Here is an 11,847-nt window from a genome sequence, read left to right on the forward strand (position 1 = left end):
TTTTTTTTTCATAATGGTCCCCAACGCCAGGGATGAGATCACTGAAAAATGGGTACGTGTGAAGAATTTTTTGTATCATTTGTTACCCTACCCCTGACCTCCATGAGAGAGCATCTTTTTCCCCACTTTCATCTTTCTGCTCTACCAGAAAAGCACTTAGCAGATGAGGCGGCGAAGAGCCAGAATTATTCTCACTTGGTAGATGCCTAAGAATTGGAAAAAACTAAAATTAGTCTTTTTAGAGGGGTGAGGGGACCTTGCACTATGCAAAGTCACCTGGGAAATGATACTTCCTCCCCACTGTGAAAACACTAGCTAGAGATAATGGACAAAAACCACATTTACTATAATCTTTCTTTGACAAGCTCTAAGTTGAAATATAGGACAAAGAAGCTGCTTCTAGGCAGCTGAATAGGAGGGTCAACTAATAAGTGCCAAGAGGCAGAAATGATCACGGTAGAGCGACATGATTCTAGATCTGAAAAAGCTACCTATTGAGATCACCACCCTATCCTCAGCAGCTGCCATGTGTCTGGTTCAGTAGCTTAATGCTCAAAATACGTTGGGTTCAAATTCCAATTCTGATAGTACTGCTAACTCACTTCATCTCTGAATCTGGAGAAGATTATTTAGGAATTATGTGAGATAGAGAAAAGTGTCTTACATATACACAGTGCCTAACAAATATAGGTTGAATGTCTGAAAATGGCAAGAGGGCCCAGTCCATTTGTTCTTGTATGCTTTTTGCTTCATCTCCTGAGCTTGACCTTGCCCAGATGATCTGCTTGTCTCACCACTTTGGCCCTCACTCCTTCCACCCATCCTCCAAATGACTCAAAAACTCAGCAGATATTTATTATGCATCTACTATGGTCCAAGACAGTGAGCATCAGCTGAGCCTGCACTGCAGGATGGAAATTTCCAAATACACTGTATTTACAGCTAATGATATTAGCATGTAATGCAAAGATTTACAGACTTGACTGTTACAGAATCACTTGGAATACTTGTTAATGATGCAGACACCCACCTCTTCATATTTCCTATCTTTTAAATTCTGCTCTAATGGATGTAAGGTAAGGGCCCTGGATCTGCATTTTTAATTTCTTAAATGTCTTCATATACAAATACATTATTTTACATAGATGCATAAATGGATTCATAGCATACATACTGGTGTTTACACTTTTTTTTTCTCTTTATTCTTTGTGTTCTCTCTTCCCCTGTGATCCTTTCAATATTCTTATAACATTGTGTATCTACATGCACATAATATAACACATGATCATATACAAACATATAATACATATTCATGTAGACATGTTACATATACAGAGTTTTGGCATTATCTTGAAAATGGATCATATATAGTACATATTTTTCTGTAACTTGTTTTTCTCACTCAGTGATACTTCTGGCAGCTTCTCAGTGACATGTGCATTGGCAAGGAGACACTCTAAGCTTTCTTACCCCAGTACACCACATAAATATTACCACTTTTTTTTAGTTTTTATTTACTTAAGTAATCTCTACCCCCGTTGTGGGGCTTGAACTCACAACCCTAAGATCAAGAATCGCATGCTCCTCGGATTCAGCCAGCCAGGAGTCCCAACATTGTCACTTTTTATATGTACCATAACTATAGAAGTGAAAGACTTGGGAAGCATGGCCTAATGGGAATCCCTCCAAATCAGCAACTATTCTCTTTAACAATTGCAAAATCAGCATATTTAAAGGACTGGGGTGGTTCTGATAGAGGTGATGTGCTGACCACACTCCAGGAACACTGATAGAAGGATGTTCAGACATATGATTTGTGAGTGAGCTTGTTGATTAGCGTTCGTGAAATTTAGACTCCTAGGACATGAGCAATGAAAGGAAGCCTGGCTCTTCCATGACAGAAGAAGAAACTAAGTTTGGACAGGTTAAGTAATTTGCCTCGGTGACAAAGGGAGTGAATAGAGGAGCTAGGAACAGAACTCAATTCTCTTGACTCACATTTCAGACATTAAACTGAGATTTGGTTAATGGTATTTTATATAGGAAGAAGAAATACTATGTGGAAGATAAGAGAGTCAGCATTCAGGAGACTTCATTTGTTGCACTGTTTCATTTTCCAGAAGCTGCCTCCTGAATTTGATAGAAGAATGAAGAATCCAAGCTCATTTCTAGATCCATCTCTGCCATAAACCAGCTTTTTGACCTTTATCACCTCCCCTCTCTGATCTGAGTTTTCACACTAGTCATTCAACAAGGATATGTTGAGCACCTACAAAGTGGTAACAATGTTTTAGATGTTGAGAATAAAGCAGTGAATGAAACAAAAATGCAGGGTCTGTTCCTAAACTTCCTAAAAGGCCTAGAACATAGATAATTGATAGAGTTGTCCAAAGGACCCAAGATAACATTTTATTAACCCATGGCAATGTCTCACCCCTCCCTAAGTTGTTTTTTACCCTTTAGGCTATGCCTCACACCATTATCATGCTGCTTTTCCCTCAGTCTGACACATTAAATTTGAGAATCTGTTGGATAGGAGTTGTAGGCTGAATTCCACGTTTTCTACACTGTCTAGCATATAGCTGGTAGACGTTGAAAAATTGTTGTTAGAAATTTACGTTTCTTAACTCAAAAGATCCATTGGGCCCTGGGTTCATCAATGAGTTAAAATTGAAAGTCATCATCTCTCACAGTGGATTCTGTCTCATGATTTGCTGTTGTCACTGCTGCTACTGATACCCACAACACCCAAACAGAAGCATGTGTGTTTTGCCACCAGCTACATTTCCAGGATGTACCCGAGGAGAATAAAAGCACTACGGGGTTGCTCTTTTGGTGCCTAATGCAGCCATGGCTCATAGTCCCAAGAAGCATCTGAAGCAGGTAGAAGCTCCAAAGCATTGGATGCTGCATAAGTTGACTGGTGTGTTTGCCCCTTGTCCATCTACTGGTCCCCATAAGTTGAGAGGATGTTTCCTTCTCATCATTTTCCTGAGGAACAAACTTAAGTATGCCCTAGCAGGAGATGAAGTAAAGAAGATCTGTATGAGGTGGCTCAGTTGGTTGGGCGTCCGACTTTGGCTCAGGTCATGATCTCACAGTTCATGGGTTCAAGCCCCACACTGGGCTCTGTGCTGATGGCTAGCTCAGAGCCTGGAGCCTATTTCAGATTCTGTGTCTCCTTCTCTCTCTGACCCTGTCCTGTTCATGCTGTATCTCTCTCTCTTGGATATAAATAAAACATTAAAAAAAAAAAAAAGATCTGTATGCAACGTTTGGTTAAGACTAATGGCAAGGTCCGAATCGATATAACCTACCCTGCTGGTTTTATGGATGTCATCAGCATTGATAAGACTGGGGAGAATTTCTACCTAATCTATGACACCGAGGGTCAGTTTGCTCTTCATTGGATCACACCTGAAGAGGCCAAGTATAAATTGTGCAAAGTGAGAGAGATCTTTGTGGGAACAAAAGGAATCCCTCATCTGGTGACCCATGGTGCTGGCACCATCTGCTATCCCGATCCCCTCATAGAGGTGAATAACACCATTCAGATTGATTTGGAGACTGGAAAGATTACTGATTTCATCAAGTTTGGTACCAGTAATCTGTGTATGGTGACTGGAGATGCTAACCTGGGAAGAATTGGTGTGATCACCAACAGAGAGAGACACCCTGGTTCACGTGAAAGATGCCAGTGGCAAAAGCTTTGCCACCCGGCTCTCCAATATTTTTGTTATTGGCAAAGGCAACAAACCATGGATGTCTCTTCCCCCTGGAAATGGTATCTGCTCACCATTGCTGAAGAGAGAGACAAGAGACTGGCGGCCAAATAGAGCAATGGGTAAAATGGTCCTTAGGTGATGTGATTGAAAGTCTTTATACATAATGAAAGATCAATACAACACAATAAAAAGAAAAAAAATCACTGTGGGGTTGGCCAAATAACGGTCCCCCAAAGATGTCCACATTCTAATCCCTGGAACCTCAGAATATGTCATCTTACATGGCAAAGAGGGACTTTGCAGATGTCACTGAAGTTTAAGACCTTGAGATGGACAGAGTAGCCTGGACTATACAGGTGGATCCAATGGAATCAATGTGTCCTTAAAAGTAGAAGGTAAATGCAGAAGACTTGCTGGTTTTGAAGATAAAGAAAAGGGATCATGAGTCAAGGCATGTGTGTGGCCTCTAGAACTTGGGAACAGCCTTCAGCTGCCAGCAAGAAAACGGAAACATCAGTCTTAAAATCACGAGGAACTGAATTCTGCCAACAACCTAAATGAGCAAGGAAAGGATTCCCCTCTACTGTCTCCAAAAAGGCACACAGCCCAGCTGATACCTCGATTATAACCTAATGAGACCTGTACACAGACTGACACCACCACCTTTTATCCAGCTCACTGCCTCCCAACTCACCACCTAAACCAACCACAGCCTAACCAGCTATCTTTAAATTACCTTTTCCCATGTGATTTTATGCTGTTCAAGAGGCTGAATGGGGGGCACTTGGTTGGATCAGTTGGTTAAGTGTCTGACCTTGGCTCAGGTCATGACCTCGCATTTTATGGGTTCTAGCCCCTCATCAGGTTCTGTGCTGGCAGCTCAGACCCTGGAGCCTGTTTCAGATTCTCTTTCTCTCTCTCTCTCTGCCCCTCCCCTGCTCATATTCTGTCTCTCTCTGTCTCAAAAATAAATAAACTATAAAAAAATTTTTTTTTAAAGAGGCTGAATGGTCTCAGTATCCTTTAGATAATTACATCATAGTGACATTCTTTTAGGATTCATTGGATAAAAATATTCTGTAGTACAGGAACACAATAAACAAAAATACATGTATATTTTGAGTCTGCATTTACTTATGAGTACACATGCATATATAGTCCCTGCTACCAAGAATGTCCTTCTCCTACTTGGTTTTCACTTATCAAAATCTAGTCAATCCTTCATGGCAAATATCCTATAATACGTCCTGAACAAATCCTTATCAGCTACCTTTAATCAAAATTTGTCTTTCCTTGGGGCATCTGGGGGGCTTAGTCAGTTAAGCAGCCAACTTCAGTTCAGATCATGATCTCACAGTTCATGAGTTTGAGCCCCACATCAGTCTCTGTGTTAACAGGTCAGAGCCTGAANCGGGGGGCTTAGTCAGTTAAGCAGCCGACTTCAGATCATGATCTCACAGTTCATGAGTTTGAGCCCCACATCAGTCTCTGTGTTAACAGGTCAGAGCCTGAAGCCTGCTTGGGATTCTGTGTCTCCCTAGCTCTCTGCCCCTCCCCTGCTTGTGCTCTGTCTGTCTCTCAATACTGAGTAAAAGTTAAAACAATTTTTTTAATTTGACTTTCCTTTCCCACAGTATCTAAAACAAGTCTGTATCTTTGTTATAGAACTCGTAATATACCATCTTCTATGTTTGTAAAGTTATTGGTACGCTCTCCGCATACATGGTAACTCTCAATATTAGGAATTAATGAATGTATCTCTCTCTCTCTCTCTCCATGATGTGAGCTTCTGAAGTCAGGGAGAAATTTCATCTTTACGTTACTCACAAAGCCTAGCACACCATTCTTCTCAAAAAAGGTATTCAGGAAATGATTGTTTATTGTTAACATTAATTAGCTTTTAAAAAAGAATCCCACATAACATCTTTGCTCAAAGTAAGCCCAAATATAAGATTAAGAACAACCAGTTTAATAGTCAATACAAACAGTTGTACAGTTACTATGATAAAAACCTTCTGGATTGAAACTCTGAATTCCAAACAATGACATCATAGAAACGTTTTAAATGGCATGGCTAATGAGATGCAAGAACTAACTGTAGAGTTCATTTTGTTGGCTACAATAGTCTGCATGAAAACATTATGGTGAAATTATCCTGAATTTTCAAGACAAACGTACTATCACACATGCATATGTCATATACACACACACATATATGTATACCTAAATATTGAAGCATTTACCAGTAATCATATTTAAAATACTATAAAAAAGGAAAATAATGTAAAATAGTATTAGAGTAAAATATACAAATTATGAAGTAAATTATAGTATATATAATACTATACTATATGTTAGAGTATATATATAGTAAATTATAAGTATAGCAGTTATATAATGAAAGTAAAGTATATAAGCATAGTAANTTATCACACATGCATATGTCATATACACACACACATATGTATACCTAAATATTGAAGCATTTACCAGTAATCATATTTAAAATACTATAAAAAAGGAAAATAATGTAAAATAGTATTAGAGTAAAATATACAAATTATGAAGTAAATTATAGTATATATAATACTATACTATATGTTAGAGTATATATATAGTAAATTATAAGTATAGCAGTTATATAATGAAAGTAAAGTATATAAGCATAGTAAAATATAGTAATATGTAATAATGTATATATAATAACATATAAATACAGTGAAAGACTAAAATATAAATTACAGTCCTGTAACTACTTTGGATACTATGTCTGAGAGGCAGAACAAGGACTACTATTATTTTTATCCACGTACATTTTCAAAAAATTTTGGGATTTTTCATGAACCATAAATTATGTAATCATACTTGTTATTACTTAGTTTCTTTTCAATTTCATGAAAGTCATCAAAGTAAGGACAGTTTATAATTCTTTTTTTTTTCTTTAGTTTACAATTCTTAACTTGCAAATTAGGCATAAGTCTTCTGGGACTCTTGTAAGAATGGAAATAATCACAGCAATCTAACCCATTTCCTAATCTCCCAAAAAAATACCCCAAATCTGACTGTTGAGTTTCTATAGAAATAAAGTTTGCTTTCTTTTCTCCCTCTTTCAGGCTGAGAATTTTTTAGAAAGTAAACATTTTTACTTAGAATAGCTATTTTAAAGAGAGAAGAGAGAGTGGAGATAGTTAAAATTTCCTGAATGTCTGGCATGTGTCAGGCACTTAAACGCTGGAGGCTCAACATACATTTTCTCCTATACAGCAATCCTTTGGGAAGCAAGTATTATTATCTCCATTTCACAAGTGAGAAAATGAGAACTCAGAGTTGAAATGAAATCTAAAAGTTATTTTAAGAATTACTATGTAAAACAGAGGCCTCATACTTAGAGTTTTGTACTGTTTGTCCCTGCATTCTACATTAGGGCCTATTATATTGCTCAAGGAGAGAATTCTTTTTCGGTTTGTTTGGTTGGTTGGTTGGTTGGTTGGTTGGTTGGTTTTGGGGAGCTTTTTTAAAAGAAGCAGCATAATCTTGTTGGTTCATTAAGTATGCCATTGTTACCCAATAGCCAACTACTAGATGACTGGTAAAAATACTGACAGGGATGTGGCTAACTATATCCATAATCTCTGAGTCTGAGAACCAGAGCTCTCCCCCTTCCCAGCCCATTGCCTTCTTTGACTGGGACAGTCCATGGGGCAGTCGCCACAGTTCTTTTCCCTCCTTTTTTGCCCTCAGAAACTTTCTGCCCATCTCTCAGCATGGTTTTAGGTTGTGGAGCTGAGGGAGGATATTATTCATCCCATTAACACCAGTAGAGGCCTGCTCAGATCTCCTGCTCTTTAGATATCTTAGCCAAGTCACTGCCGTCTGCTGGGGAATGGGCCTGATGCAGGGAGGCTTTCATTATTTTAGTTTAGTTTTTTGGTTTGTCTTTTGTTTTACAATGCTTTGATGAATCACAACTTTTTCGTTTGACCCTTTCTTTATATTTTGATAGCCCCTCTTTCACGGAACCTAGCGCACTCCCCCAGGAGCTTGGTTTCAAGACAGTTGAAAGTCACCAATCAGTGTTGCAAGCAAGCTGTCTTTTTATCTTTAACCTGGACCAACCCTGTTGATCTTGACATTCTCATACCTTGAAGCATCCTCACTAATCAAGAGATGGTATCAAAGGTCAAGGCATGGATATGTTCATAGGCTTGGTTCTAAGAATTGCTTAGTCCAAGGACGAGCTAGGCATTGGCTCCAACTTGTCTCATTATTGACTCCTCCTGAGACATAAGGTCTCAGGCAAATATAACTCACTCAAATAACAAGATATATGCAATTTAGCTTCCAGTATCTTCCCAGGACTAGATATCTCATACTGAATGAAAGTTAAAGAAATTGGAGACCCTTGTCTTTCTTTTTTTTAATTTTTAAAAAATTTTATTTATTTTTGAGAGAGAGAAAGACAGCACGAGTTGGGGAGGGGCAGAGAAATAGGGAGACAGAGAATCTGAAGCAGGCTCTAGGCTCTGAGTTTCTGTCTAAGCTCTTAGAATGCAGAGCTTAAACCCATGAACCATGAGATCATGACCTGAGCTTAACCAGCTGAGCCACCCAGGCACCCCGAAGCTTATCTTTCAACTCTCAGTTTCAAATTTCTCCTCTTTTTTTTGGCTCCTGCAATTGACTACAGTCTTTCCCAGAAACTCCTACTCAAAGAATTCATTGATCCATCCTCTATGGAACCAGAGATGTCTGTTTATATGTTTATCATCTACAGAAATTATTACCTTATGTTGATAATGCAAAAATTGGGTTCTGGCAAAAACAAGACCTTGGTTTGGATGAAAGTGACAAGAAACTTGGGTATAAGTAGTTTATTTGAGTGGTGTTCCCAGGAAGCCAGAGAGGGAAGAACAAGACAGCTAAAGAGGGAAATTCAATAAGCAGTTTACAGCTATAAGTAATTGGGGCTGAATCCCAGTGGGATTCAGTGGGAACCCCCTGAGGAACCATGTAGAATATTCCTTATAATTGTCCTTTGAAGGACAGAGGCATTTGCCCACCAACTCCTGTTCCTTATTGGTTTGGTTCTTCACAGGCATGTTAATCACACACATACACACACACACAAAGAGAGAGAGAGAGAGTAAAATAGTTCTGCAATGAAATCCCTGAGGCTATAAAGCTCAGAAACTCAGTGAACACTAATACTGAGAAGCCATCACTGTACATGGTTACTTCCCAACATACCCCATGTCAGAGGTGGCCAAAGAAATGTGACTTTGGTCTCCAACAATGTCTATCACACCTCTTGGCATATTCCTGTCCCCTCACTAAATTATATATCCCTCTGAAGCACAAACCACACCTTTATTATTTTCACATCCTTGATACGCAGCTAGCATCTTGGCATAAGGTTGAAGCTGAATGATTTTGTGGATGGATCTAGTTAAAGCCACAGAAATTTCTTTCACATCAGATTTTTACTCACCTAACAGTTTTCTTCTTTTTATTACTCATTTTGTTAATAGTGGTTTTTACAATACATTCTGAATTTTTGCCGTATAATGCTTTATTTTATCATAGTACCTAAAAGCTGTAGAAAAAGTTTCTAAGAAGATTTTTTAAGAATAATATAATTTCTGTATTAAAAAAATTTAAATACCGTTTGCCTTCCCTTTGTTTTCTTTGTTACCCACTTTTCACCTTAAAGGGCACAAGTATCAGTGATCACAAAATAAGAACAGAAAACATCTACTTTGTCAAGCAAGATTCTGAAGAAATTAATCACTTTTTCACAAGGGTATTAGAATAGTTTCATGATTAAATTGTAGTTTGGTACACAAATGAATTTGAAAAATAAAGTCAATGGAGATTCAGTGATGTGAAATTTTTTAAATTAATGTTAACACAAAAATAATCAAGTCCTATCATTTCTAAATCAATGGAGTGAGGGTCCCAGAGCATAAACTCAAGTTATGAAGTTGAGAACTCAGACAGGTCTAAACATGTCAGGCAGTATAACCTGTAGACAGACTCACCAGAGCGCAACTATAATAGGACTGTGAGGCATCACCGAAGGAACAGTGGGAGATGCTGACAGCCAGCCTCTAGGCTTGAGGCCCTGAAGCCACTGGGAAACAAAAACTCTCCCTTTAGCCTCTCACAGACACTGTGCTTGGCAGGAAAAGAGTTCAACCAGAAGGAGGGAGTGAGAGAGTTCATACTTGTTCTATGGACAAGACCTAAGGTCTGAGAGAGGATAATTCTGGATACAGTGTAAGGTGCACACTCAATTGCCTCCTGGTCCAGCCCTCAGAAACTCATGCCAAATTCCTAAGGACAGGAAAGCTATGATGAGGAAACTAAATATAGACGTATTATCATTAGAAGCACAACAAGGAATTAAAAACAAATCTCTCCCCCTGAGATCAGGAACACGACAGGGATGTTCACTCTCAGCACTGTCATTTAACATAGTGCTGGAAGTCCTAGCATCAGTGATCAGACAACAAAAGGAAATTAAAGGCATCAGAATTGGCAAAGATGAAGTCAAACTTTCACTCTTTGCAGACAACATGATAATCTACCTGGAAAACCCGACAGACTCCACCAAAAGTCTGCTACAACTGATCCATGAATTCAGCAAAGTTGCAGGGTACAAAATCAACATACAGAAATCGGTTGCATTTTTATACACCAATAATGAAGCAACAGAAAGAGAAATCAAGAAACTGACCCCATTCACAATTGTGCAAAAAACTATAAAATACCTAGGAATAAACCTAACCTAAGATATAAAAGATATGTATGCTGAAAACTATAGAAAACTGATGAAGGAAATTGAAGAAGACACAAAGAAATGGGAAAACATTCAATGTTCATGGATCGGAAGAATAAATATTGTTAAAATATCAATACTATCCAAAGGAATCTACACCTTTAACACAATCCCAATCAAAATTGCGCCAGCATTCTTCTCAAAGCTAGAATAAACTATCCAAAAATTTGTATGGAACCACAAAAGACCCCGAATAGCCAAAGTAATAGTGAAGAAGAAAACCAAAACAGTAGGCATCACCATCCTAGACATTAGCCTCTACTGCAAAGCTGTCATCATCAAGACAGTATGGTATTGGCACAAAAACAGACACATAGACCAATGGAATAGAATAGAGAACCCCAGCATTGGACAAATGTATGGACAATTAATGACCAATTAATCTTTGACAAAGGGGGAAAGAGTATCCAATGGAAAAAAGTCAGCCTCTTTGATAGATGGTGCTGGGAGAACTGGAGAGCAACATGCAGAAAAATAAAATAGACCACTTCCTTACACCATATACAAAAATAAACTCAAAATGGTTGAAGGACCTGAATGTGAAACAGGAAACCATCAAAACCCTAGAGGAAAAAGCAGGAAACAACCTCCTTGACCTCAGCTGCAGAAATTTCTTACTTGACACATCACCAAAGGCAAGGGTATCAAGAGCAAAAATGAACTACTGGGACCTCATCAAGATTAAAAGCTTCTGCACGGCAAATGAAACAATTAACGAAACTAATAGGCAATCAACAGAATGGGAAAAGAGAGTTACAAAAGACATATCAGATAAAGGGCTAGTATCCAAAATCTATAAGGAACTCACCAAAGTCCACACCTGAAGAACAATCCAGTGAAGAAATGAGCAGAAGACATGAACAGACACTTCTGTCTGTTCAGAATGGACATCCAGAGAGGACATCCAGATGGCCAACAGACTCATGAAATGATGCTCAGCATCTCTCCTCATCAGGGAAATACAGATCAAAACCACACGGAGATACCATCTTATGCTGGTCAGAGTGGCTAAAATGAACGAATCAGGAGACTCTAGATGCTGGCGAGGATGTAGAGAAACGGGCACCCTCCTCCACTGTTGGTGGGAATGTAAACTGGTACAGCCCCTCTGGAAAACAGTGTGGAGGTTCCTCAAAAAATTAATAGATCTCCCCTATGAACCAGCAATAGCACTGCTAGGAATTTACCCAAGAGATACAGGAGTGCTGATGCAAGCGGTACGTGTGCCCCAATGTTCATAGCAGCACTTTCAACAATAGCCAAAACATGGAAAGAGCCTAAGTG

At 38.7% G+C, this 11,847-nt stretch overlaps 1 long non-coding RNA gene and 1 pseudogene across 1 annotated transcript in view; both read left to right on the forward strand.

The window, feature by feature from the left end:
- Positions 1-2,354, forward strand: part of LOC144228096 (uncharacterized) — a 5,329-nt gene extending 2,975 nt beyond the window's left edge. Inside the window, exon 3 of the long non-coding RNA XR_013334118.1 lies at positions 2,121-2,354. This is a non-coding gene — a long non-coding RNA (uncharacterized LOC144228096). The remainder of the gene's footprint in view (positions 1-2,120) is intronic.
- Positions 2,355-2,850: 496 nt separating this feature from the next.
- On the forward strand, positions 2,851-3,848 carry LOC144228023 (small ribosomal subunit protein eS4, X isoform-like; annotated as a pseudogene).
- Positions 3,849-11,847: the final 7,999 nt, after the last annotated feature.

Source organism: Crocuta crocuta, unplaced genomic scaffold, assembly GCF_008692635.1.
Source record: "Crocuta crocuta isolate KB4526 unplaced genomic scaffold, BGI_CrCroc_1.0 scaffold162, whole genome shotgun sequence".
In the NCBI taxonomy this organism is placed as follows: Eukaryota; Metazoa; Chordata; class Mammalia; order Carnivora; family Hyaenidae; genus Crocuta; species Crocuta crocuta.